Raw genomic sequence first — 26013 nt, 5'->3', positions numbered from 1 at the left:
ACTGACATGAACTGAACCTAATTAATGCATTTAAGATTAAATTTTGTCAAAGCTTGTCACACCTTTTACTCTGTATCTATAAACTTTAACACTCTAATCGTATATTTCGTTGTCGAATAAACTACTTACAGGCGTCCTAACCGCTATATGACCTTACCCTGCTAAACTGCTTGACCCCCGTTAATTGCTGCTTGCAGCTATATTTATTATTATTATTATTATTATTATTATTATTATTATTATTATTCTGCCGAAGTCACTATTGCCCAGACCAAACCGTAAGGCCGAGAGAGCTGAAACTTGGCCAGATCGTAGTACCCCGGTACACTACATTCTCACCAAAGATCAGCCAAATCGGACCATAGGTGGCGCTATGGCGCCAAAAACCCACTTTTTGGACATTTTTGGCCGCTATACGTTCACCGTTTGTCGTAGACTCAAAAACTTTACATTTCTCCAATCCTTGGGTTAGCCCCAACAAAAGTGCACAACTGAACTTTTTGCTCTACGACGCACCGTTTTCCCGCTACATCGCGATTTGTCCGAAACCTACTTTTGCGAACTAGTCCTAGGTTTTTCACTCAATCTAAACCAAACCAGCTCTCAAATGTTCTCTGGACACTGAATATCAATAATTATCAAAAAAAAGTTGACATTTTTATTCTCACTCGAAACGGTACACAACAATGTTCGATGCTAATTGAAGCTAAATGCTAATTGGAGCTATAACTTTTGAACGAAATGAGATATCATCACCAAACTTGGTACACACATGCATAAGCTCAATTTGAGGTGACACTGCAAAACCCGCAGACTTTGGCCACATGGTGGCGCTATAAAGCTAAAAAAACATAAGTACTCTAACCTTACAGCTATTTGTCCAATCAGCTTGAAATTTGGCATGCAGTGTCTTTGACCAAGTTGTCATAACATACTATAAGGAGATTGGCATATCTCAAAAAACATGGCCGCCATTGGCCAATTAAAATTGAGCAGCCATTTAACAAAGTTAACGATGAGCGATCACAACGAAACTCGCTGGGCATGTTTGACTCATGCCCCTAGAGGTCTGTAAGAATTTTGAAAGAAATCGGCCACTAGGGTGCGATTTTACGTATTTTTAGTGTGTAATGGGTTGTGTATCACACAACCTTTTGCGCAACCACACAAAATACATAAAATATGATAGGCCTGCTCATACCGAACAGTTTGACACTCAAACCACTGCTGTCACTTACACCGTTCGTTAAATATTCATCCATATAGGAAAAACCTACTTTTGCGAACTAGTCCCTGGTTTTAAGTTCAATCGCGACGAAACCAGTGTTGTTAGAATCTCTGGACAGTGTAGATCAATAATTATCAAAAAAAAGTTGAACTTTTCACTTTGGCTAGCTGTAACAGGCTAATTTACAAAAGGGGCGTGTCCACACGTACCTACATGCCTGTAAACCAATAAGGAAAACTCAAAACACCACAGAAATTGGTGAGCACATGTGGCATATCAATGTGAAGAAACATGCAAAATTTTGTAAAGAACAAACCATAGGTGGCGCTATAATAGCAAAAATAGTCTTTAAATAATGCTAAATGGCTTACAAATGCAGTAAATGTGCTTCATTTACACACTATTTCACAAAAAACACTTAATCTACATATCATATGATAGGTCTGCTTATACTGAACAGTTTGACACTAATACCACTGCTGTTACTCAAACTGTTCATTAAAAAAACATCAATATAAACAAAACCTACTTTTGCGAACTAGTCCCTGGTTTTTAACTCAATCACAACGAAACCAGTGTTGTATGAACCTCTGGACTGAGTAGATCAATAATTATCAAAAAAAAGTGGAACTTTCCATTTTAGATAGCTGTAACAGGCTCGTTAACAAAAGGGGCGTGTCTACACGAACCTACATGCCTGTAAACCAATAAGGAAAACCGAAAACATCACAGAAATTGGTGAGCAGATGTGGCAAATCAATGTGAATAAACATGCAAAATTTTGTGGAGATTGGGCAATAGGTGGCGCTATAATAGTGGAAATGGTTCTGAAAACATGCTAAAATGGCCTAAATATGAAGTAAATGTGCTTCATTTACACACTTATCACTGAAATGATTTATAAGTTATTTTTTTGTCCATCTTGGATGTTTAAAGGTCTCAAAAACACATTTTCAATATTCTATCATTTTAGCCACTATAACACAGACTTTTAACTGTCACCTACCATTTCTAACCACTAGATGTCACAACAAGACCACTTATTTATTGCTCAAAACATTTGCATACCTTTGTTGTTTTACATTTTTTGAGTTTAAAGTCAGGGAAATTGCATTTAGGATAATTCTGAATCATAATTTGACCTGATGTAAACACTGTTATGCATTAAACATCTAATTTGGTCCCAGTTAACCTCTCCATAATAATTCTGATAGGCAAAACTGGTTCTATAATTAAACACTTTGTTTTAAAACATGTAAAGAAAATCACAACTGTGGCTTCTAGATGGCAGTAACAGAGCACTTGATGTTTATTTTACTGCTCTATAGCAAAGAATGTAATGTAATGTTGTGTAATGCATTCTGAATCCCAAACTGACATGGCATGAACACAGTTAATCCATTTAAGATCAAATTTAGTCAAAGCTTTTCACACTTTTTATCTGTAGATTTTTAATTATTTTAATAAATTACAAATTTTTCATTTTATACAGTTAGAACATGCTCAATTACAGAAGGGATATGTTTATGCACACCTAAATGGCTGTAATCACATAAATAAATTACACTGTGGCCACTAGATGGCAGTAGGAGATCACTAATAGCTTATTCACTGCTCTTTTGTCATTTTTATTAAGAAGAGCTAAAATAGCCATAACTCATGAATGAATTAAAATATCTTCACCAAACTTGTTACACATATGCAAGAGGTCAGTCTAAGGTCATAGCATAAAACTCGTAGACAATGGCCACATGATGGCGCTATACATTGTAAAATCACTGTATCTGAGTAACCATTTATCTGATTAACTTAAAATTTGACATGTCGTGTCTTTGTCTAAGGTGCCATGACTCGATCTACAAATTATATCATAGGGCTGCTTATACTGGTCACTTTGACATAAAAGCGGTCACTCGAAATGTTCATTAAAAATTTGTCAATATGTAAAAATCGAAGTTGCTTCTCTGGAGTGTTTAAGCAAACATTTGTTAGCTCAATCTATAAACTTTAACGCTCTAATCGTATATTTCGTTGTCGAATAAACTACTTACAGGCTTCCTAACTGCTATATGACCTTACCCTGCTAAACTGCTTGACCCCCGTTAATTGCTGCTTGCAGCTATATTTATTATTAGGGGGTCAAGCGCGAAGCGCTGAAACCCTATTGTTTTTGTTAAGATTTTTATTATTAGGGGGTCAAGCGCGTAGCGCTGAAACCCTATTGTATTTGTTAGGATTTTTATTATTATTATTATTCTGCCGAAGTCACTATTGCCCAGACCAAACCGTAAGGCCGAGAGAGCTGAAACTTGGCCAGATGGTAGTACTCCGGTACACTACGTTCTCACCAAAGATCAACCAAATCGGACCATAGGTGGCGCTATGGCGCCAAAAACCAAGATTTTGGACATTTTTGATCGCTATACGTTCACCGTTTGTCGTAGACTCAAAAACTTTACATTTTTTCATTCCTTGGGTTAGCCCCAACAAAAGTGCACAGCTGAACTTTTTGCTCTACGACGCACCGTTTTCCCGCTACATCGCGATTTGTCCGAAACCTACTTTTGCGAACTAGTCCTAGGTTTTACACTCAATCTAAACCAAACCAGCTCTCAAATGTTCTCTGGACACTGAATATCAATAATTATCAAAAAAAAGTTGACATTTTTATTCTCACGCGAAACAGTGCACAACAATGTTCGATGCTAATTGAAGCTAAATGCTAATTGGAGCTATAACTTTTGAACGAAATGAGATATCATCACCAAACTTAATACACTCATGCATAAGTTCAATTTGAGGTGACACTGCAAAACCCGCAGACTTTGGCCACATGGTGGCGCTATAAAGCTAAAAAAACATAAAAATTACTCTAACCTTACAGCCATTAGTCCAATCAGCTTGAAATTTGGCATGCAGTGTCTTTGACCAAGTTGTCATAACATACTATAAGGACATTGGCATATCTCAAAAAACATGGCCGCCATTGGCCAATTAAAATTGAGCAGCCATTTAACAAGGTTAACGATGAGTGATCGAAACGAAACTCGCTGGGCATGTTCGACTCATGGTCCTAGAGGTCTGTAAGAATTTTGAAAAAAATCGGCCACTAGGGGGCGATTTTACAAATTTTTAGTGTGTAATGGGTTGTGTATCACACAACCTTTTGCGCAACCACACAAAATACATATCATATGATAGGCCTGCTCATACCGAACAGTTTGACACTCAAACCACTGCTGTCACTTACACCGTTCGTTAAATATTCATCAATATAAACAAAACCTACTTTTGCGAACTAGTCCCTGGTTTTTCACTCAATCGCAACGAAACCAGTGTTGTTGGAATCTCTGGACTGTGTAGATCAATAATTATCAAAAAAAAGTTGTACTTTTCACTTTGGCTAGCTGTAACAGGCTAATTTACAAAAGGGGCGTGTCCACACGGACCTACATGCCTGTAAACCAATAAGGAAAGCCCAAAACATCACAGAAATTGGTGAGCTCATGTGGCATATCAATGAGAAGAAACTTGCAAAATTTTGTGAAGATCAAACCATAGGTGGCGCTATAATAGCAAAAATAGTCTTAAAAACATGCCAAATGGCTTAAAAATAAAGTAAATGTGCTTAATTTAAACACTATTTCACAAATACACTTAATCTACATATCATATGATAGGTCTGGTCATACCGAACAGTTTGACACTAAAACCACTGCTGTCACTCACACCGTTCATCAAAAAACCATTAATATGTACAAAACCTACTTTTGCGAACTAGTCCCTGGTTTTTAACTCAATCGCAACGAAACCAGTGTTGTATGAACCTCTGGACTAAGTAGATCAATAATTATCAAAAAAATGTTGAACTTTTCACTTTGGCTAGCTGTAACAGGCTCATTAACAAAAGGGGCGTGTCTACACAAACCTACATGCCTGTAAACCAATAAGGAAAACCCAAAACATCACAGAAATTGGTGAGCACATGTGACATATCAATGTGAATAAACATGCAAAATTTTGTAAAGATCGGTCTATAGGTGGCGCTATAATAGTAGAAATGGTCCTAAAAACATGCTAAAATGGCTTAAAAATGCAGTAAATGTGCTTCATTTACACACTTATCACTGAAATGATTTACAAGTTAATTTTTTTGCCCATCTTGGATGTTTAAAGGTCTCATAAACACATATTTTCAGTATTCTATCATTTTAGCCACTATAACACAGACTTTTAACTGTCACCTACCATTTCTAACCACTAGATGTCACAACAAGACCACTTATTTATTGTTCATAACATTTGCATATCTTTGTTGTTCTACATTTTTTTGAGTTTAAAGTCAGGGAAATTGCATTTAGGATCATTCTGAATCACATTTTGACCTGATATAAACACTGCTATGCATTAAACATCTAATTTGGTCACAGTTAACCTCTGTGTAATAATTCTAATAGGCAAAACTGGTTCTATAATTAAACACCTTGTTTTAAAACATATGTAAAGAAAATCACAACTGTGGCCACTAGATGGCAGTAACAGACCACTTATAGTTTATAGTTTATTTTACTGCTCTGTAGCAAAGAATGTAATGTAATGTAATGCTTTCTGAATCCCAAATTGACATGAACTGAACACAGTTAATGCATTTAAGATTAAATTTTGTCAAAGCTTGTCACACCTTTTACTCTTTTGTAGATTTTTAAATTATTTTAATAAAACACAAAATTATTAGTTTATATAGTGATATAGTTTTGTCATTTTTGTTGGGAAGAGCTAAAATAGCCATAACTCATGAATGGATTGAAATATCTACATCAAACTTGTTACACATATGCAAGAGGTTAATCAGAGGTCATAGCATAAAACTCGTAGACATTGGCCACATGGTGGCGCTATACATTGTAAAATCACTGTATCCGAGTAACCATTTATCTGATTAACTAGAAATTTGACATGCCTTGTCTTTGTCTAAGGTGCCATGACTCGATCTACACATATCTTAGGGCTGCTTATACTGAACGCTTTGACATAAAAGCGGTCCCTCGAAATGTTCATTAAAAATTTGTCAATATGTAAAAATCGAAGTTGCTTCTCTGGAGTGTTTAATCAAACATTTGTTAGCTCAATCTATAAACTTTTACACTCTAATCGTATATTTTGTTGTCGATTAAACTACTTACAGGCGTCCTAACTGCTATATGACCTTACCCTGCTAAACTGCTTGACCCCCGTTAATTGCTGCTTGCAGCTATATTTAGGGGGTCAAGCGCGAAGCGCTGAAACCCTATTGTATTTGTAAGGATTTTTATTATTATTATTCTGCCGAAGTCACTATTGCCCAGACCAAACCGTAAGTCCGAGAGAGCTGAAACTTGGTCAGATGGTAGTACTCCGGTACACTACATTCTCACCGAAGATCAGCCAAATCGGCCCATAGGTGGCGCTATTGCGCCAAAACCCAAGATTTGGGCCGCCATTTGTACACCGTTTGTCGTAAACTCAAAAAAATTACATATTTGGAATCCTTGGGTCAGCACCAACAAAAGTGGAGTGACCCAGATTTTCTCTACGGTGGACCGTTTTCCGGCTACATCGCGATTTGTCCGAAACCTACTTTTGCGAACTAGTCCTAGGTTTTTTGCCCAATCTGAACCAAACCAGCTCTGAAATGTTCTCTGGACACTGAATATCAATAATTATCAAAAAAAAGTTGAAATTTTTTTTCTCGCACGAAACAGTACACAACAATGTTCGATGCTAATTGAAGCTAATTGCTAATTGTAGCTATAACTTTTGAAATGAATGAGATATCCTCACCAAACTTGGTACAAATATGTGTAAGCTTATTTTGATGTGACAGTGCAAAACCCGTGGACTTTGGCCACATGGTGGCGCTATAAAGTTTAAAAAACATAAAAATTACTCTAACCTTACAACCATTACTCCAATCAGCTTAAAATTTGGTATGCAGTGTCTTTGACCAAGTTGTCAAAACATACTATAAGGACATTGGCATATCTCAAAAAACATGGCCGCCATTGGCCAATTAAAATTGAGCAGCCATTTAACAAGGTTAACGATGAGTGATCAAAACGAAACTCGCTGAGCATGTTCGACTCATGGTCCTAGAGGTCTGTAAGAATTTTGAAAGAAATCGGCCACTAGGGGGCGATTTTACGTATTTTTAGTGTGTATTGGGTTGTGTATCACACAACCTTTTGCGCAACCACACAAAATACATATCATATGATAGGCCTGCTCATACCGAACAGTTTGACACTCAAACCACTGCTGTCACTCACACCGTTCGGTAAATATTCATCAATATAGGAAAAACCTACTTTTGCGAACTAGTCCCTGGTTCTTCACTCAATCGCGACGAAACCAGTGTTGTTGGAATCTCTGGACTGTGTAGATCAATAATTATCAAAAAAAAGTTGAACTTTTCACTTTGGCTAGCTGTAACAGGCTAATTTACAAAAGGGGCTTGTCCACACGAACCTACATGCCTGTAAGCCAATAAGGAAAGCCCAAAACAACACAGAAATTGGTGAGCACATGTGGCATGTCAACGAGATGTAGCTTGCAAAATTTTGTGAAGAACAAACCATAGGTGGCGCTATAATAGCAAAAATAGTCTTTAAATAATGCTAAATCGCTTAAAAATAAAGTAAATTTGCTTCATTTACATACTATTTCACAAAAAACACTTAATCTACATATCATATGATAGGTCTGCTCATACTGAACAGTTTGAGACTAAAACCACTGCTGTTACTCAAACTGTTCATTAAAAAACCATCAATATAAACAAAACCTACTTTTGCAAACTAGTCCCTGGTTTTTAACTCAATCGCAACGAAACCATTGTTGTTTGAACCTTTGGACTGAGTAGATCAATAATTATCAAAAAAAAGTTGAACTTTCCATTTTAAATAGCTGTAACAGGCTCATTAACAAAAGGGGCGTGTCTACACGAACCTACATGCCTGTAAACCAATAAGGAAGAGGCAAAAACATCACAGAAATTGGTGAGCAGATGTGGCATATCAATGTGATCAAACATGCAAAATCTTGTGGAGATTGGGCAATAGGTGGCGCTATAATAGTGGAAATGGTTCTAAAAACGTGCTAAAATGGCTTAAAAGAGAAGTAAATGTGCTTCATTTACACACTTATCACTGAAATGATTTATAAGTTATTTTTTTTGTCCATCTTGGATGTTTAAAGGTCTCAAAAACACGTTTTCAATATTCTATCATTTTAGCCACTATAACACAGACTTTTAACTGTCACCTACCATTTCTAACCACTAGATGTCACAACAAGACCACTTATTTATTGTTCAAAACAGTTGCATACCTTTGTTGTTTTACATTTTTTGAGTTTAAAGTCAGGGAAATTGCATTTAAGATCATTCTGAATCATATTTTGACCTGATGTAAACACTGTTATGCATTAAACATCTAATTTGGTCCCAGTTAACCTCTTCATAATAATTCTAATAGGTAAAACTGGTTCTATAATTAAACACCTTGTTTTAAAACATATGTAAAGAAAATCACAACTGTGGCTTCTAGATGGCAGTAACAGACCACTTATTGTTTATTTAACTGCTCTATAGCAAAGAATGTAATGTAATGTAATGTAATGCATTCTGAATCCCAAACTGACATGGCATGAACACAGTTAATCCATTTAAGATCAAATTTAGTCAAAGCTTTTCACACTTTTTACTCTGTAGATTTATAATTATTTTAATAAAATACAAATTTTTCATTTTATACAGTTAGAACATGCTCAATTATAGAAGGGACATGTTTATGCACACCTAAATGGCTGTAATCACATAAATAAATTACACTGTGGCCACTAGATGGCAGTAGGAGATCACTAATAGATTATTCACTGCTCTTTTGTCATTTTTATTAAGAAGAGCTAAAATAGCCATAACTCATGAAGGAATTAAAATATCTTCACAAAACTTGTTACACATATGCAAGAGGTCAGTCTAAGGTCATAGCATGAAACTCGTAGACAATGGCCACATGATGGCGCTATACATTGTAAAATCACTGTATCCGAGTAACCATTTATCTGATTAACTTAAAATTTGACATGTCGCGTCTTTGTCTAAGGTGCCATGACTCGATCTACACATTATATCATAGGGCTGCTTATACTGGTCACTTTGACATAAAAGCGGTCACTCGAAATGTTCATTAAAAATTTTTCAATATGTAAAAATCGAAGTTGCTTCTCTGGAGTGTTTAATCAAACTTTTGTTAGCTCAGTCTATAAACTTTAACACTCTAATCGTATGTTTCGTTTTCCATTAAACTACTTACAGGCGTCCTAACTGCTATATGACCTTACCCTGCTAAACTGCTTGACCCCCGTTAATTGCTGCTTGCAGCTATATTTAGGGGGTCAAGCGCGAAGCGCTGAAACCCTATTGTTTTTGTTAAGATTTTTATTATTATTATTATTATTATTATTCTGCCGAAGTCACTATTGCCCAGACCAAACCGTAAGGCCGAGAAAGCTGAAACTTGGCCAGATGGTAGTACCCCGGTACACTACGTTCTGGCCAAAGATCAGCCAAATCAGACCATAGGTGGCGCTATTGCGCCAAAAAAACACTTTTTGGACATTTTTAGCCGCTATTCGTTCACCGTTTGTCGTAGACTCAAAAACTTTACATTTTTTGAATCCTTGGCTTAACCTGAACAAAAGTGTATAGCAGAAATTTTTGCTCTACGACGCACCGTTTTCCCGCTACATCGCGATTTGTCCGAAACCTACTTTTGCGAACTAGTCCTAGGTTTTTCACTCAATCTAAACCAAACCAGCTCTCAAATGTTCTCTAGACACTGAATATCAATAATTATCAAAAAAAAGTTGACATTTTTATTCTCACGCGAAACAGTACACAACAATGTTCGATGCTAATTGAAGCTAAATGCTAATTGGAGCTATAACTTTTGAACGGAATGAGATATCATCACCAAACTTGGTACACACATGCATAAGCTCAATTTGATGTGACAGTGAAAGAACAGCGGACTTTGGCCACATGGTGGCGCTATAAAGCTTAAAAACCATAAAATGACCCTAACCTTACAACCGTTAGTCCGATCAGCTTGAAATTTGGCATGCAGTGTCTTTGACCAGTTTGACATAACATATTATAAGGACAATGGCACATCTCAAAAAACATGGCCGCCATTAGCCAATTAAAATTGTGCAGCCATTTAGCAAGGTTAACGATCAGTGATCGGAACGAAACTCGCTGGGTATGTTCGACTTATGGACCTAGAGGTCTGTAAGAATTTTGAAAAAAATCGGCCACTAGGGGGCGATTTTACGCAATTTTAAGGTGTATTGGGTTGTGTATCACACAACCTTTTGCAAAACCACACAAAATACATATCATATGATAGGCCTGCTCCTACCGAACAGTTTGACACTAAAACCACTGCTGTCACTTGCACCGTTTATTTAATATTCATCAACATATGAAAAACCTACTTTTGCGAACTAGTCCCTGGTTTTTCACTCAATCGCAACGAAACAAGTGCTGTTAGAATCTCTGGACTGTGTAGATCAATAATTATCAAAAAAAAGTTGAACTTTTTACTTTGGCTAGCTGAAACAGGCTAATTTACAAAAGGGGCGTGTCCACACAAACCTACATGCCTCTAAACCAATAAGGAAAACTCACAACATCACAGAAATTGGTGAGCACATGTGGCATATCAACGAGATGAAACTTGCAAAATTTTGTGAAGATCAAACCATAGGTGGCGCTATAATAGCAAAAATAGCCTTAAAAACATGCCAAAAGGCTTAAAAATAAAGTAAATGTGCTTCATTTAAACACTTATTCACAAATACATTTAATCTACATATCATATGATAGGTCTGCTCATACTGAATAGTTTGACACTAAAACCACTGCTGTCACTCACACCGTTCATTAAAAATCCATCAATATAAACAAAACCTACTTTTGCGAACTAGTCCCTGGTTTTTAACTCGATCGCAACGAAACCAGTGTTGTATGAACCTCTGGACTGAGTAGATTAATAATTATCAAAAAAAATTTGAACTTTCCATTTTAGATAGCTGTAACAGGCTCATTAACAAAAGGGGCGTGTCTACATGAACCTACATGCCTGTAAACCAATAAGGAAAACCAAAAACATCACAGAAATTGGTGAGTACATGTGACATATCAATGTGAATAAACATGCAAAATTTTGTGGAGATTGGGCAATAGGTGGCGCTATAATAGTGGAAATGGTTCTAAAAACATGCTAAAATGGCTTAAAAAGGAAGTAAATGTGCTTCATTTACACACTTATCACTGAAATTATTTACAAGTTAATTTTTTTGCCCATCTTGGATCTTTAAAGGTCTCAAAAACACACATTTTCAATATTCTATCATTTTAAGCACTATAACACAGACTTTTAACTGTCACCTACCATTTCTAACCACTAGATGTCACAACAAGACCACTTATTTATTGTTCATAACATTTGCATACCTTTGTTGTTTTACATTTTTTTGAGTTTAAAGTTAGGGAAATTGCATTTAGGATCATTCTGAATCATATTTTGACCTGATGTAAACACTGTTATGCATTAAACATCTAATTTGGTCCCAGGTAACCTCTTCATAATAATTCTAATAGGTAAAACTGGTTCTTTGATTAAACACATTGTTTTAAAACATATGTAAAGAAAATCACAACTGTGGCTTCTAGATGGCAGTAACAGAGCACTTGATGTTTATTTTACTGCTCTATAGCAAAGAATGTAATGTAATATTATGTAATGCATTCTGAATCCTAAACTGACATGGCATGAACACAGTTAATCCATTTAAGATCAAATTTAGTCAAAGCTTGTCACACTTTTTACTCTGTAGATTTTTAATTATTTTAATAAAATACAAATGTTTCATTTTATATAGTTAGAACATGCTCAATTATAGAAGGGATATGTTTATGCACACCTAAATGGCTGTAATCACATACATAAATTACACTGTGGCCACTAGATGGCACTAGGAGATCACTAATACCTTATTCACTGCTCTTTTGTCATTTTTATTAAAAAGAGCTAAAATAGCCATAACTCATGAATGGATTGAAATATCTACACCAGACTAGTCACACATATGCAAGAGGTTGATCAGAGGTCAGAGCATGAAACCCGTAGACATTGGCCACATGGTGGCGCTATACATTGTAAAATCACTGTATCCGAGTAACCATTTATCTGATTAACTTAAAATTTGACATGTCGTGTCTTTGTCTAAGGTGCCATGACTCGATCTACACATTATATCATAGGGCTGCTTATACTGGTCACTTTGACATAAAAGCGGTCACTCGAAATGTTCATAAAAAATTTGTCAATATGTAAAAATCGAAGTTGCTTTTCTGGAGTGTTTAATCAAACATTTGTTAGCTCAATCTATAAACTCTAACACTGTAATCGTATATTTCGTTGTCGAATAAACTACTTACAGGCGTCCTAACTGCTATATGACCTTACCCTGCTAAACCGCTTGACCCCCGTTAATTGCTGCTTGCAGCTATATTTATTATTATTATTATTATTATTCTGCCGAAGTCACTATTGCCCAGACCAAACCGTAAGGCCGAGAGAGCTGAAACTTGGCCAGATCGTAGTACCCCGGTACACTACATTCTCACAAAAGATCAGCCAAATCGGACCATAGGTGGCGCTATGGCGCCAAAAACCCACTTTTTGGACATTTTTGCCTGCTATACGTTCACCGTTTGTCGTAGGCTCAAAAACTTTACATTTTTCCAATCCTTGGGTTAACCCGAACAAAAGTGCACAGCTGAACTTTTTGCTCTACGACGCACCGTTTTCGCGCTACATCGCGATTTGTCCGAAACCTACTTTTGCGAACTAGTCCTAGGTTTTTCACTCAATCTAAACCAAACCAGCTCTCAAATGTTCTCTGGACACTGAATATCAATAATTATCAAAAAAAAGTTGACATTTTTATTCTCACTCGAAACAGTACACAACAATGTTTGATGCTAATTGAAGCTAAATGCTAATTTGAGCTATAACTTTTGAACGAAATGAGATATCATCACCAAACTTGGTACACATATGCATAAGCTCAATTTGAGGTGACACTGCAAAACACGCAGACTTTGGCCACATGGTGGCGCTATAAAGCTAAAAAAACATAAAAATTACTCTAACCTTACAGCCGTTAGTCCAATCAGCTTGAAATTTGGCATGCAGTGTCTTTGACCAAGTTGTCATAACATACTATAAGGACATTGGGATATCTCAAAAAACATGGCCGCCATTGGCCAATTAAAATTGAGCAGCCATTTAACAAAGTTAACGATGAGTGATCAAAACGAAACTCGCTGGGCATGTTCGACTTAAGGTCCTAGAGGTCTGTAAGAATTTTGAAAGAAATCGGCCACTAGGGGGCGATTTTACGTATTTTTAGTGAGTAATGGGTTGTGTATCACACAACCTTTTGCGCAACCACACAAAATACATATCATATGATAGGCCTGCTCATACTGAACAGTTTGACACTCAAACCACTGCTGTCACTTACACCGTTCATAAAATATTCCTCAATATAGGAAAAACCTACTTTTGCGAACTAGTCCCTGGTTTTTCACTCAATCGCGACGAAACCAGTGTTGTTGGAATCTCTGGACTGTGTAGATCAATAATTATCAAAAAAAAGTTGAACTTTTCTCTTTGGCTAGCTGTAACAGGCTAATTTACAAAAAAGGCGTGTCCACACGAACCTACATGCCTGTAAACCAATAAGAAAAACTCACAACATCACAGAAATTGGTGAGCACATGTGGCATATCAAAGAGATGAAACTTGCAAAATTTTGTGACGATCAAACCATAGGTGGCGCTACAATAGCAAAAATAGTCTTTAAATAATGCTAAATCGCTTGAATATAAAGTAAATTTGCTTCATTTACATACTATTTCACAAAAAACACTCAATCTACATATCATATGATAGGTCTGCTCATACTGAACAGTTTGAGACTAAAACCACTGGTGTTAACCAAACTGTTCATTAAAAAACCATCAATATAAACAAAACCTACTTTTGCAAACTAGTCCCTGGTTTTTCACTCAATTGCAACGAAACCAGTGTTGTTGGAATCTCTGGACTGTGTAGATCAATAATTATCAAAAAAAAGTTGAACTTTTTACTTTGGCTAGCTGTAACAGGCTAATTTACAAAAGGGGCGTGTCCACACTAACCTACATGCCTGTAAACCAATAAGGAAAGCCCAAAACATCACAGAAATTGGTGAGCACATGTGGCATATCAATGTAAACAAACATGCAAAATTTTGTGAAGATCAAACCATAGGTGGCGCTATAATAGCAAAAATAGTCTTTAAATAATGCTAAATCGCTTAAAAATAAAGTAAATTTGCTTCATTTACATACTATTTCACAAAAAACACTCAATCTACATATCATATGATAGGTCTGCTCATACTGAACAGTTTGAGACTAAAACCACTGGTGTTACTCAAACTGTTCATTAAAAAACCATCAATATAAACAAAACCTACTTTTGCGAACTAGTCCCTGGTTTTTAACTCAATCACAACGAAACCAGTGTTGTATGATCCTCTGGACTGAGTAGATCAATAATTATCAAAAAAAAGTTGAACTTTCCATTTTAGATAGCTGTAACAGGCTCATTAACAAAAGGGGCGTGTCTACACGAACCTACATGCCTGTAAACCAATAAGGAAAACCCAAAACATCACATAAATTGGCGAGCAGATGTGGCATATCAATGTGAATAAACATGCAAAATCTTGTGGAGATTGGGCAATAGGTGGCGCTATAATAGTGGAAATGGTTCTAAAAACATGCTAAAATGGCTTAAAAATGAAGTAAATGTGCTTCATTTACACACTTATCACTGAAATGATTTATAAGTAATTTTTCTGTCCATCTTGGATGTTTAAAGGTCTCAAAAACACATTTTCAATATTCTATCATTTTAGCCACTATAACACAGACTTTTAACTGTCACCTACCATTTCTAACCACTAGATGTCACAACAAGACCACTTATTTATTGTTCAAAACATTTGCATACCTTTGTTGTTTTACATTTTTTGAGTTTAAAGTCAGGGAAATTGCATTTAGGATCATTCTGAATCACATTTTTACCTGATGTAAACACTGTTATGCATTAAACATCTAATTTGGTCCCAGTTAACCTCTTCATAATAATTCTAATAGGTAAAACTGGTTCTATGATTAAACACCTTGTTTTAAAACATATGTAAAGAAAATCACAACTGTGGCTTCTAGATGGCAGTAACAGACCACTTATAGTTTATTTTACTGCTCTATAGCAAAGAATGTAATGTAATGTTATGTAATGCATTCTGAATCCCAAACTGACATGGCATGAACACAGTTAATCCATTTAAGATCAAATTTAATTAAAGCTTTTCACACTTTTTACTCTGTAGATTTTTAAATTATTTTAATAAAATACAAATTTTTCATTTTATACAGTTAGAACATGCTCAATTATAGAAGGGATATGTTTATGCACACCTAAATGGCTGTAATCACATAAATAAATTACACTGTGGCCACTAGATGGCAGTAGGAGATCACTAATAGCTTATTCACTGCTCTTTTGTCATTTTTATTAAGAAGAGCTAAAATAGCCATAACTCATGAAGGAATTAAAATATCTTCACCAAACTTGTTACACATATGCAAGAGGTCAGTCTAAGGTCATAGCATAAAACTCGTAGACAATGGCCACATGATGGCGCTATACATTGTAAAATCACTGTATCTGAGTAACCATTTATCTGATTAACTTAAAATTTGACATGTCATGTCTTTGTCTAAGGTGCCATGACTCGATCTACACATTATATCATAGGGCTGCTTATACTGGTCACTTTGACATAAAAGCGGTCACTCGAAATGTTCATTAAAGATTTGTTAATATGTAAAAATCGAAGTTGCTTCTCTGGAGTGTTTAATCAAACATTTGTTAGCTCAATCTATAAACTTTAACACTCTAATCGTATATTTCGTTGTCGAATAAACTACTTACAGGCGTCCTAACTGCTATATGACCTTACCCTGTTAAACTGCTTGACCCCCGTTAATTGCTGCTCGCAGCTATATTTATTATTATTATTCTGCCGAAGTCACTATTGCCCAGACCAAACCGTAAGGCCGAGAGAGCTGAAACTTGGCCAGATCGTAGTACCCCGGTACACTACATTCTCACAAAAGATCAGCCAAATCGGACCATAGGTGGCGCTATGGCGCCAAAAACCCACTTTTTGGACATTTTTGGCCACTATTCGTTCACCGTTTGTCGTAGACTCAAAAACTTTACATTTTTCCAATCCTTGGGTTAGCCCCAACAAAAGTGCACAGCTGAAGTTTTTGCTCTACGACGCACCGTTTTCCCGATACATCGCGATTTGTCCGAAACCTACTTTTGCGAACTAGTCCTAGGTTTTTCACTCAATCTAAACCAAACCAGCTCTCAAATGTTCTCTGGACACTGAATATCAATAATTATCAAAAAAAAGTTGACATTTTTATTCTCACTCGAAACAGTACACAATAATGTTTGACGCTAATTGAAGCTAAATGCTAATTGGAGCTATAACTTTTGAACGGAATGAGATATCATCACCAAACTTGGTACACACATGCATAAGCTCAATTTGAGGTGACACTGCAAAACCCGCAGACTTTGGCCACATGGTGGCGCTATAAAGCTAAAAAAACATAAAAATTACTCTAACCTTACAGCCGTTAGTCCAATCAGCTTGAAATTTGGCATGCAGTGTCTTTGACCAAGTTGTCATAACATACTATAAGGACATTGGGATATCTCAAAAAACATGGCCGCCATTGGCCAATTAAAATTGAGCAGCCATTTAACAAGGTTAACGATGAGTGATCGAAACGAAACTCGCTGGGCATGTTCGACTCATGGTCCTAGAGGTCTGTAAGAATTTTGAAAGAAATCGGCCGCTAGGGGGCGATTTTACGTATTTTTAGTGTGTAATGGGTTGTGTATCACACAACCTTTTGCGCAACCACACAAAATACATATCATATGATAGGCCTGCTCATACCAAACAGTTTGACACTCAAACCACTGCTCTCACTCACACCGTTTGTTAAATATTCATCAATATAGGAAAAACCTACTTTTGCGAACTAGTCCCTGGTTTTTAGTTCAATCGCGACGAAAGCAGTGTTGTTAGAATCTCTGGACTGTGTAGATCAATAATTATCAAAAAAAAGTGGAACTTTTTACTTTGGCTAGCTGTAACAGGCTAATTTACAAAAGGGGCGTGTCCACACGAACCTACATGCCTGTAAACCAATAAGGAAAGCCCAAAACAACACAGAAATTGGTGAGCACATGTGGCATATCAACGATATAAAACTTGCAAAATTTTGTGAAGATCAAACCATAGGTGGCGCTATAATAGCAAAAATAGTCTTAAAAACATGCCAATTGGCTTAAAAATAAAGTAAATGTGCTTCATTTAAACACTATTTCACAAATACACTTAATCTACATATCATATGATAGTTCTGCTCATCCTGAACAGTTTGAGACTAAAACCACTGCTGTTACTCAAACTGTTCATTAAATAACCATCAATATAAACAAAACCTACTTTTGCGAACTAGTCCCTGGTTTTTAACTCAATCGCAACGAAACCAGTGTTGTATGAACCTCTGGACTGAGTAGATCAATAATTATCAAAAAAAAGTTGAACTTTCCATTTTAGATAGCTGTACCAGGCTCATTTACAAAAGAGGCGTGTCCACACGACCCTACATGCCTGTAAACCAATAAGAAAAACTCACAACATCACAGAAATTGGTGAGCACATGTGGCATATCAATGTGAATAAACATGCAAAATTTTGTGGAGATTGGGCAATAGGTGGCGCTATAATAGTGGAAATGGTTCTAAAAACATGCTAAAACGGCTTAAAAATGAAGTAAATGTGCTTCATTTACACACTTTTCACTGAAATGATTTATAAGTTATTTTTTCTGTCCATCTTGGATGTTTAAAGGTCTCAAAAACACATATTTTCAATATTCTATCATTTTAGCCACTATAACACAGACTTTCAACTGTCACCTACCATTTCTAACCACTAGATGTCCCAACAAGACCACTTATTTATTGTTCAAAACATTTGCATACCATTGTTGTTTTACATTTTTTGAGTTTAAAGTCAGGGAAATTGCATTTAGGATCATTCTGAATCATATTTTGACCTGATGTAAACACTGTTATGCATTAAACATCTAATTTGGTCCCAGTTAACCTCTTCATAATAATTCTAATAGGTAAAACTGGTTCTATGATTAAACACCTTGTTTTAAAAAATATGTAAAGAAAATCACAGCTGTGGCTTCTAGATGGCAGTAACAGACCACTTGTTGTTTATTTTACTGCTGTATAGCAAAGAATGCAATGTAATGTAATGTTATCTAATGCATTCTGAATCCCAAACTGACATGGCATGAACACAGTTAATCCATTTAAGATCAAATTTAGTTAAAGCTTTTCACAAATTTTACTCTGTAGATTTATAATTATTTTAATATAATACAAATTTTTCTTTTTATACAGTTAGAACATGCTCAATTATAGAAGGGATATGTTTATGCACTCCTAAATGGCTGTAATCATATAAATAACTTACACTGTGGCCACTAGATGGCAGTAGGAGATCACTAATAGCTTATTCACTGCTCTTTTGTCATTTTTATTAAGAAGAGCTAAAATAGCCATAACTCATGAATGAATAAAAATATCTTCACCAAACGTGTTACACATATGCAAGAGGTCAGTCTAAGGTCATAGCATAAAACTCGTAGACAATGGCCACATGATGGCGCTATACATTGTAAAATCACTGTATCTGAGTAACCATTTATCTGATTAACTTAAAATTTGACATGTCGTGTCTTTGTCCAAGGTGCCATGACTCGATCTACACATTATATCTTAGGGCTGCTTTTACTGGTCACTTTGACATAAAAGCGGTCACTCAAAATGTTCATTAAAAATTTGTCAATATGTAAAAATCGAAGTTGCTTCTCTGGAGTGTTTAATCAAACATTTGTTAGCTCAATCTATAAACTTTAACACTCTAATCGTATATTTCGTTGTCGAATAAACTACTTACAGGCGTCCTAACTGCTATATGACCTTACCCTGCTAAACTGCTTGACCCCCGTTAATTGCTGCTTGCAGCTATATTTATTATTATTATTATTATTATTATTATTATTATTATTAATAATAATAATAATAATAATAATAATAAATATAATAATATTAGAGTGATTTCTGAATGATCATACGTCTGAAGAATGGAGTAATGACGCTGAATAATCATCTTTAAAATCACTGGAATAAATGATTAAATTAAATGATAAACTACTCCTAAACAGTTATTTTATAGTGCAATAGCACAATCTTACTATTTGTACTGTATTTTTGATTAAATTAATGCAGCTTTGGTGAGCAGGATAGCTTATTTTAAAACATTTAAAAATCCTACTGAGCCCAGATCTTTGAACGGTATTGTATTCATTATTAGTTCAATTCCACAAGAACAAGATGTATTACATATTTAAATAGTTTTCTGAAAGAAAACATATTTTAAAAAATAGATATTTACATGAAATTAAATGTTTTCAGAGCATTACATGTTTTCAGGGCTTTTTTGTTTTGTGAACATTAACGAATTAGAAATTAATGCAGACTTTTGTAGTTACAAAAATATGTCAACGTGTAAAATAAATTTAGTGAAACCTAATTATTTATATATTATAACTTAAGATTCCTCATTTTATTGGTCTTACCATCTATAAAAATATTAGTAGGCCACTATAGTGTTTTTGAACCATAGGCTAGACAGTAAAGTGTATTATACTGTTTAGCATACTGTAGTTTTAACTATCATAAACTGAAGAAAAAATAATAAAAACTACAGGCCAGTTATACAGTAAATTGTGATGTATTGTAGTAAAAACCGAAGCCTATACAGTATTTGTTTATGTTGGTTGTAGCTATTGGGCTATATTGCAATATTTTATTTATTTATTTATTTATTTTTTACAGAATCTTGGAAAGATGTCAATAACTTTATTGCTGACAATCCTTATCGTAAAATCTTATTGAACATGTCATTTTTTGGCAAGAACTTTTATTTAAATGATGCTGGGTTCCACAATTCCTTTATGTTAAGTTAACCTTATTGTTTTTACATATATTTAAGTGGATTGAACGTAAAATAATTAAGTTGTTCGCAAGCTCAACTCATTTTAAATTAGTAGTTTGACCGAGCAGCAAATGTCATTCTTTGAGTGCAATTTCATCATAAATGTTATTAGTTTTTTACGTTTTTTTTATTTTTATGTTTTACATTTTACATTCACAACTGCAAATATAAATCTGTACATGAAAAATAAACTACAAATGTGTGGAAACCCAGCAGTAACAATACTCTTCTTCACAACATGTCAACACTCCCGTTTTATGTTATTTCCATTAACTATTCCATTCCATTTAACTCCCGTGAATTGTATGGGCCTTTTCAGTTCATATGAGTAATTAACTTTTTTTTTCGAAGGTTGTTGTGTTGAAAGATCTTGTATCCCCCAGTAACTCAAGCAAATTTCAAACCGTTTGTGAACTCAACCTGGCAACCTAAAAACCAGTTGTGCTGTTGAGTTCTGCGCAGGTACTACTGTATAGTAGACACAGCTGGTTGAATCTACCATCAGTGGTAGAAAATGAAGGAAAGAGTCTGGTGGTGCTTGAGAGGTAAATAATAATAATAAAATAGTATGCAGAATGTTACAATGTAATTGTAACACAATTACAAAAACGAAATACTTATTTACGGCGACGCAGTGGCGCAGTAGGTTGTGTTGTCGCCTCACAGCAAGAAGGTCGCTGGTGAGGAGTTTGCATGTTCTCCCTGCGTTTGCGTGGGTTTCCTCGGGGGCTCTGGTTTGCCCCACAGTCCAAAGACATGCGGTACAGGTGAATTGGTTAGGCTAAATTGCCCGAAGTGTATGAGTGTGTGTGTGAATGTGTGTGTGGATGTTTCCCAGAGATGGGTTGCGGCTGGAAGGGCATCCGCTGCATAAAAATATGCTGGATAAGTTGGCGGTTCATTCCGCTGTGGCGACCTCGGATTAATAAAGGGACTAAGCCGATAAGAAAATGAATGAATGAATACTTATTTACTTTTAAAGGGGACCCTTTTTGTCCCTTTTTACCAGATGGAAAATAAGTCTTTGATGTCCCTAAAGTATTTATGTGAAGTTTCAGCTCAAATATCAAACAAGTAATGTTTTTTAACTCTCTGAAACTGCACTTTTTAGGCTTCGATCCAAATTGTGCCATTTTGGTCACTGTCGTTTCAAATTCAAATGAGATTGTGCTCCAAGCCCTAATTTCAAAAGAGGGCGGAGCTGCAAATGCCTGTGTGTGAGCATAGCGGCTGATTCAAAAATAAGACTGCTGTCATGCTAATGAGTGAGAGATCATCACTTATGGGCGGGGCTTTCCCCCTCTGATGACACGTACAAAGGGAGAATGTCAAAGTGTTTCTGCAGACTGTTTTTATCAAGTGTGATTATAAAAAATAAAATTAATACATTTTTACCTAAATTTTTAACTACATAAAACTACAAAATCGAAGGGGAAGGCTGGGATGGGGTGTTACCCTTTCATTGTCATGGAGAGTGCTGGGTTTATGACTTGCTATGCATCCAGCCACCAGTGGGTAATGTAAAGGTTTGGCTTTACTTGGGATACATGATGGCATATTATGTTGTATAGTTGTCAAACACTAGCCCTTGCCTTTATCATATCTTTGGTATTTGGCATTTGGTAATTATGGATTCTAACAATCTTAAAATCATGAAATCAACATGAATATGAAATCCCAAACATGCTTTACAAGTCAAACCAATATTTCTGTGCGTAAAATATGTACTTTACCCCTGAAATGGTAATAATATCATTAATTACAATAATCTAACAAAGCATTTGCATATTCACAGATCCATGATGGTAAAATGTAATGTGTATGATTCATTTATCACCCCTTATAATTCAAGACTATCCTGTAAATGCCAGATAAATTGTGATTGTGTTTGTGTTTCATTTTTTTTTTTTAACTTCATTCTACATCTGCAGGCTAGTCTTGAAATAGAAGGGTTGATAAATGAATCACCATTTTTGTATATATGATATGCCAACACTGATTGGGTAAATTTATGTAATATCTTCAATGCTTTATCAATCCTAAATCAACACATGGCTAAAAAGGCTGCATAAACCCGCATCATGTGGCCAATCTCTCTATTAATGCAGAACCAAGGTGTTATTAAAAGAAAGCGTTTGGTACATTTTTTGTTGCATCATTTAAATATAAAGCTGTAGAAATCACAATAATCAGACCCAATTTCTATTTAACATTCAAAAACAGTAAATCAGTAGCTTTTTTGTCTTTTCTCAAATGTCCCAGTTTGGCATAATTCACAGTTGGTTCAGAGAAGAGCAGGACCCGCTCTCTTAACACTTTTACCACTTCTTTTCGAGTAAGTAAATGCAATAAACTAGAGTCATTATTAGTGAGGCTCCAGGCTTAGCCTAACCAAAGTACTTGGTTTAGAGTAGAGGCCTGGATAGGTGTGTCTAACTGCCAGATTACCTCAACAAAAGTAAGATGATACTGGTGAAAGAAAAGAATCCAGCCTCCCCTTTTATGGAGCATGCTGTTTCTCAGCGTATTAAACATCAAGTTTAAAGGGATAGTTCACCCAAAAAATGAAAATGTGCTCACTTTTTACTCATTCTTAACCCTCTACCACATGCATTGTTCAATCTATAAAATCTAGATTCTTTTTTTTAAATGGTTTAACCTGAAGTGCTGTAAAAAAAAAAAATTGGAAAAATTTATTTTTTTAAGGTACTTTATGATATGTTGCCATATTAATGGCAACAACGTCCAACAGTGGATCTAACTCAGAAATGTAAAATTCAGAATTTTCCTTATAATTAATCATTTTGTTGTTTGAAATGATTTAATTGGAGTTGCAGCGTTATAAGCTTTAACACCGAACCTATAAATGACGTCTTATAAATACTTTCCAACTGTAACGGGGAGACTGACACGGAGGGATCCATTATGCAGTATTTATTAGTCACACTTTCACTCAAACAATCAACACGCACAAAGGTGCGAACATACAACAACAATAAAGGTCTTAGGGCTGGCGGCTGACAGACACAGAGTGATTTACCAGGCATGGGTCAGAGGCAGGCGGCGTGATTCAGAGTCCGTGTTTCAGGCTTGGGTCGAGGGCAGGCAGCGAGTATCAGAGTCCGTGTAACAGGCTTAGGTCGTGGGCAGGCAGAAGGCAAAGCAGAGTCAGAAACGGGCTGGAGTAATACACAGGAGATCAGGCAGGATCTAACGCTCAGTAATGCTGGCCGGGGCTGAACAAGACTTCGCAAAGACTGAGTGTTTGAGTGCGGCTTATAAAGGGTACGTGGGTCATTAGCGGGATTCAGTTCAGGTGTGCTGGATCAGTGTAAGTGGATGATGTAATGCTTAGAAGTCCGGAGATGGTGGCCTCTGCTGGCCAGCGAGGGGAGTGACTGGGACCGAGTCGGTGACACCAACAAATGATATTGCAACAGCTTTCATTTATTACATTATTTTTTCGCTGAATATTATTAAAAACAAACCTAATATTGTAAAATATAAATATTTTCTCCGGTCTAATATATCTAGATACGTCAGAATAATGTAGCTAACAATGTTTATATATTATATTATATAATGAAGCATGAACCATTTATATGAATACACCTTAATAAAATGGGAATTGTTGGTGATATTAACGTTCTGTTCGTGGCACGTTAGTATATGTGAGGGGGCAAACCTTTTAAGGGCCTACTCACACTATGCCATTCATATCGTGCCCAGGCCGTTTCCCGGATCGTTTGAGAAGTGTGAGTGTGCTGAATCGGGCTCAAGCACGGTTCACTTGGCCGGCCCTGGCCCGTTTGGAAGAGGAGTGCCTGAGCGCGGTTCACTTGGGCTTTGGCACGGTACGCTTGTGTGTGAGTGCAAAACGCGCCAAAGCCCGAAACTGAAAGCGAGACGTGACTTTTACGGGGCTGTTTCATATGGATTTATTAATCATTCTTACTGTTCAGTGAACGCAAACTGCCGTAGTTTATTAAAGACGAGAACTCCTCACAGCAGGACAGCTGCCCGGCTTCAGCAGACCTGCTCATTCCTGCAGCACGAGAGCTTTATGATTGTTTTTGAGCACCAAAAGTGGCGGATCTGTTCAGCGAAATATCTGACTGCGTGTCACCGCATCCCTAAGGACTGTTTGGTGAAATATTTGATTGCATGTCACTGCATATCAAACAACTGAAACGATCTAACTAGAGAAATCTCCACTGTGCTGCTGAGTGAGAGAGCGCTTCTCACTGAACAGCGCAGCAGCGATGACGTAAGCGTGCCGAGGCCCATTTGTGGTGTGAGCGCGGGCCGTCGGGGAAGACGGGAAGGGGGACAAGCTTGCTTTGGCCCGGTTCGAGGCAACTGTACATAGTGTGAGTACGGCCTAAGATGCATGGGTGGTGACCATGGTGGCCATTTTAAAGTCAGCCATCTTGGATCTAACTTTTATTTTGTCAATAGAAAGAGGGTCATTTAACACATCAAACCTATTTCACAAAAAACAATGGTGCGCTTGGTTTTAACGTAACTTTATTCTTTAATGAGTTATTTACAAGTTTCTGACCAGTTAAAAAATGTGTTCAATGTGCTGCCCATTGTGTTGGATTGTCAATGCAACCCTCTTCTTCCACTCTTCACACACTGAACAAAACAAAAACAAAACAGGCTTCCAGTATCCGTAGTTTCAGTTGCTGCACATGAAAAGGAAATCTGAATGCTTCACTAGTATGAAAACAGTTAAACAGAGCGTCTAATTTAATGTAAGTAATCTATTAATTACTTTTCGAAATAAAAAAATAGCAGTTAAATTACAGTAGGCAACAGTTTAATATGACCTTTACCGCCACACTTGAAGCCGTGGCGAGATTAAGGGATTAAGAACACGTTTTTAGGTGTCACCAGGGGGCACAAAAGGACGGGATACAAACAAACAGAAATATACAGTAGCAGTACTTGCAAAATATGGTAAATAACAAAAAAAAAAAGTTAATACTGTATAAAAAAAACATGGAATTTTACTATAGCTATGCAAAAAATATCTATATATTTAAATAAAAGAAATAAATATGGACCAACGTATAAATGTGTGGTCCAAAGATGAATGAAGGTCTCAGGAGATTGGAATGACATGTGTGATTAATAAATGACAGAATTTGTTTTTGGCTGAACGAATCAAAGTACAGCTTTTAAAAATATTCATTCATTCCTTTTCCTTTGGCCTAGTCGCTTATTTATCAGAGGTCACTACAGCGGAATGAACCGTCAACTATTCCAGCATATATTTTATGCAGCAGATTCCCTTCCAGCCGCAACCCAGTACTGGAAAACATCTATACACACTTACATTAACACACTACGGTTAATTTAATTCATCCAATTCACCTATATCGCATGTC

The 26013-nt window shown here is 36.1% G+C and overlaps 1 protein-coding gene and 2 long non-coding RNA genes across 25 annotated transcripts in view; 1 reads left to right on the top strand and 2 right to left on the bottom strand.

The window, feature by feature from the left end:
• Window positions 1-26013, bottom strand: part of LOC147843266 (uncharacterized) — a 424811-nt gene that overhangs the window by 104856 nt on the left and 293942 nt on the right. The gene's annotated exons all lie outside the window — the stretch shown is intronic.
• ano1a (anoctamin 1, calcium activated chloride channel a) overlaps window positions 1-26013 on the top strand; it is a 370388-nt gene that overhangs the window by 196424 nt on the left and 147951 nt on the right. The gene's annotated exons all lie outside the window — the stretch shown is intronic.
• LOC147843272 (uncharacterized) lies at window positions 6412-11038 on the bottom strand. Its single transcript, XR_015495040.1, has 2 exons — window positions 10923-11038; window positions 6412-8212 (listed from the first exon to the last, which is right to left on the bottom strand). It is a non-coding gene; the product is annotated as an uncharacterized LOC147843272 (long non-coding RNA).

Source organism: Danio rerio, chromosome 7 (assembly GCF_052040795.2).
Source record: "Danio rerio strain M-AB ecotype USA chromosome 7, GRCz13ab, whole genome shotgun sequence".
Lineage (NCBI taxonomy): Eukaryota > Metazoa > Chordata > Actinopteri > Cypriniformes > Danionidae > Danio > Danio rerio.
This window is presented reverse-complemented; position numbering and strand designations above follow the sequence as displayed.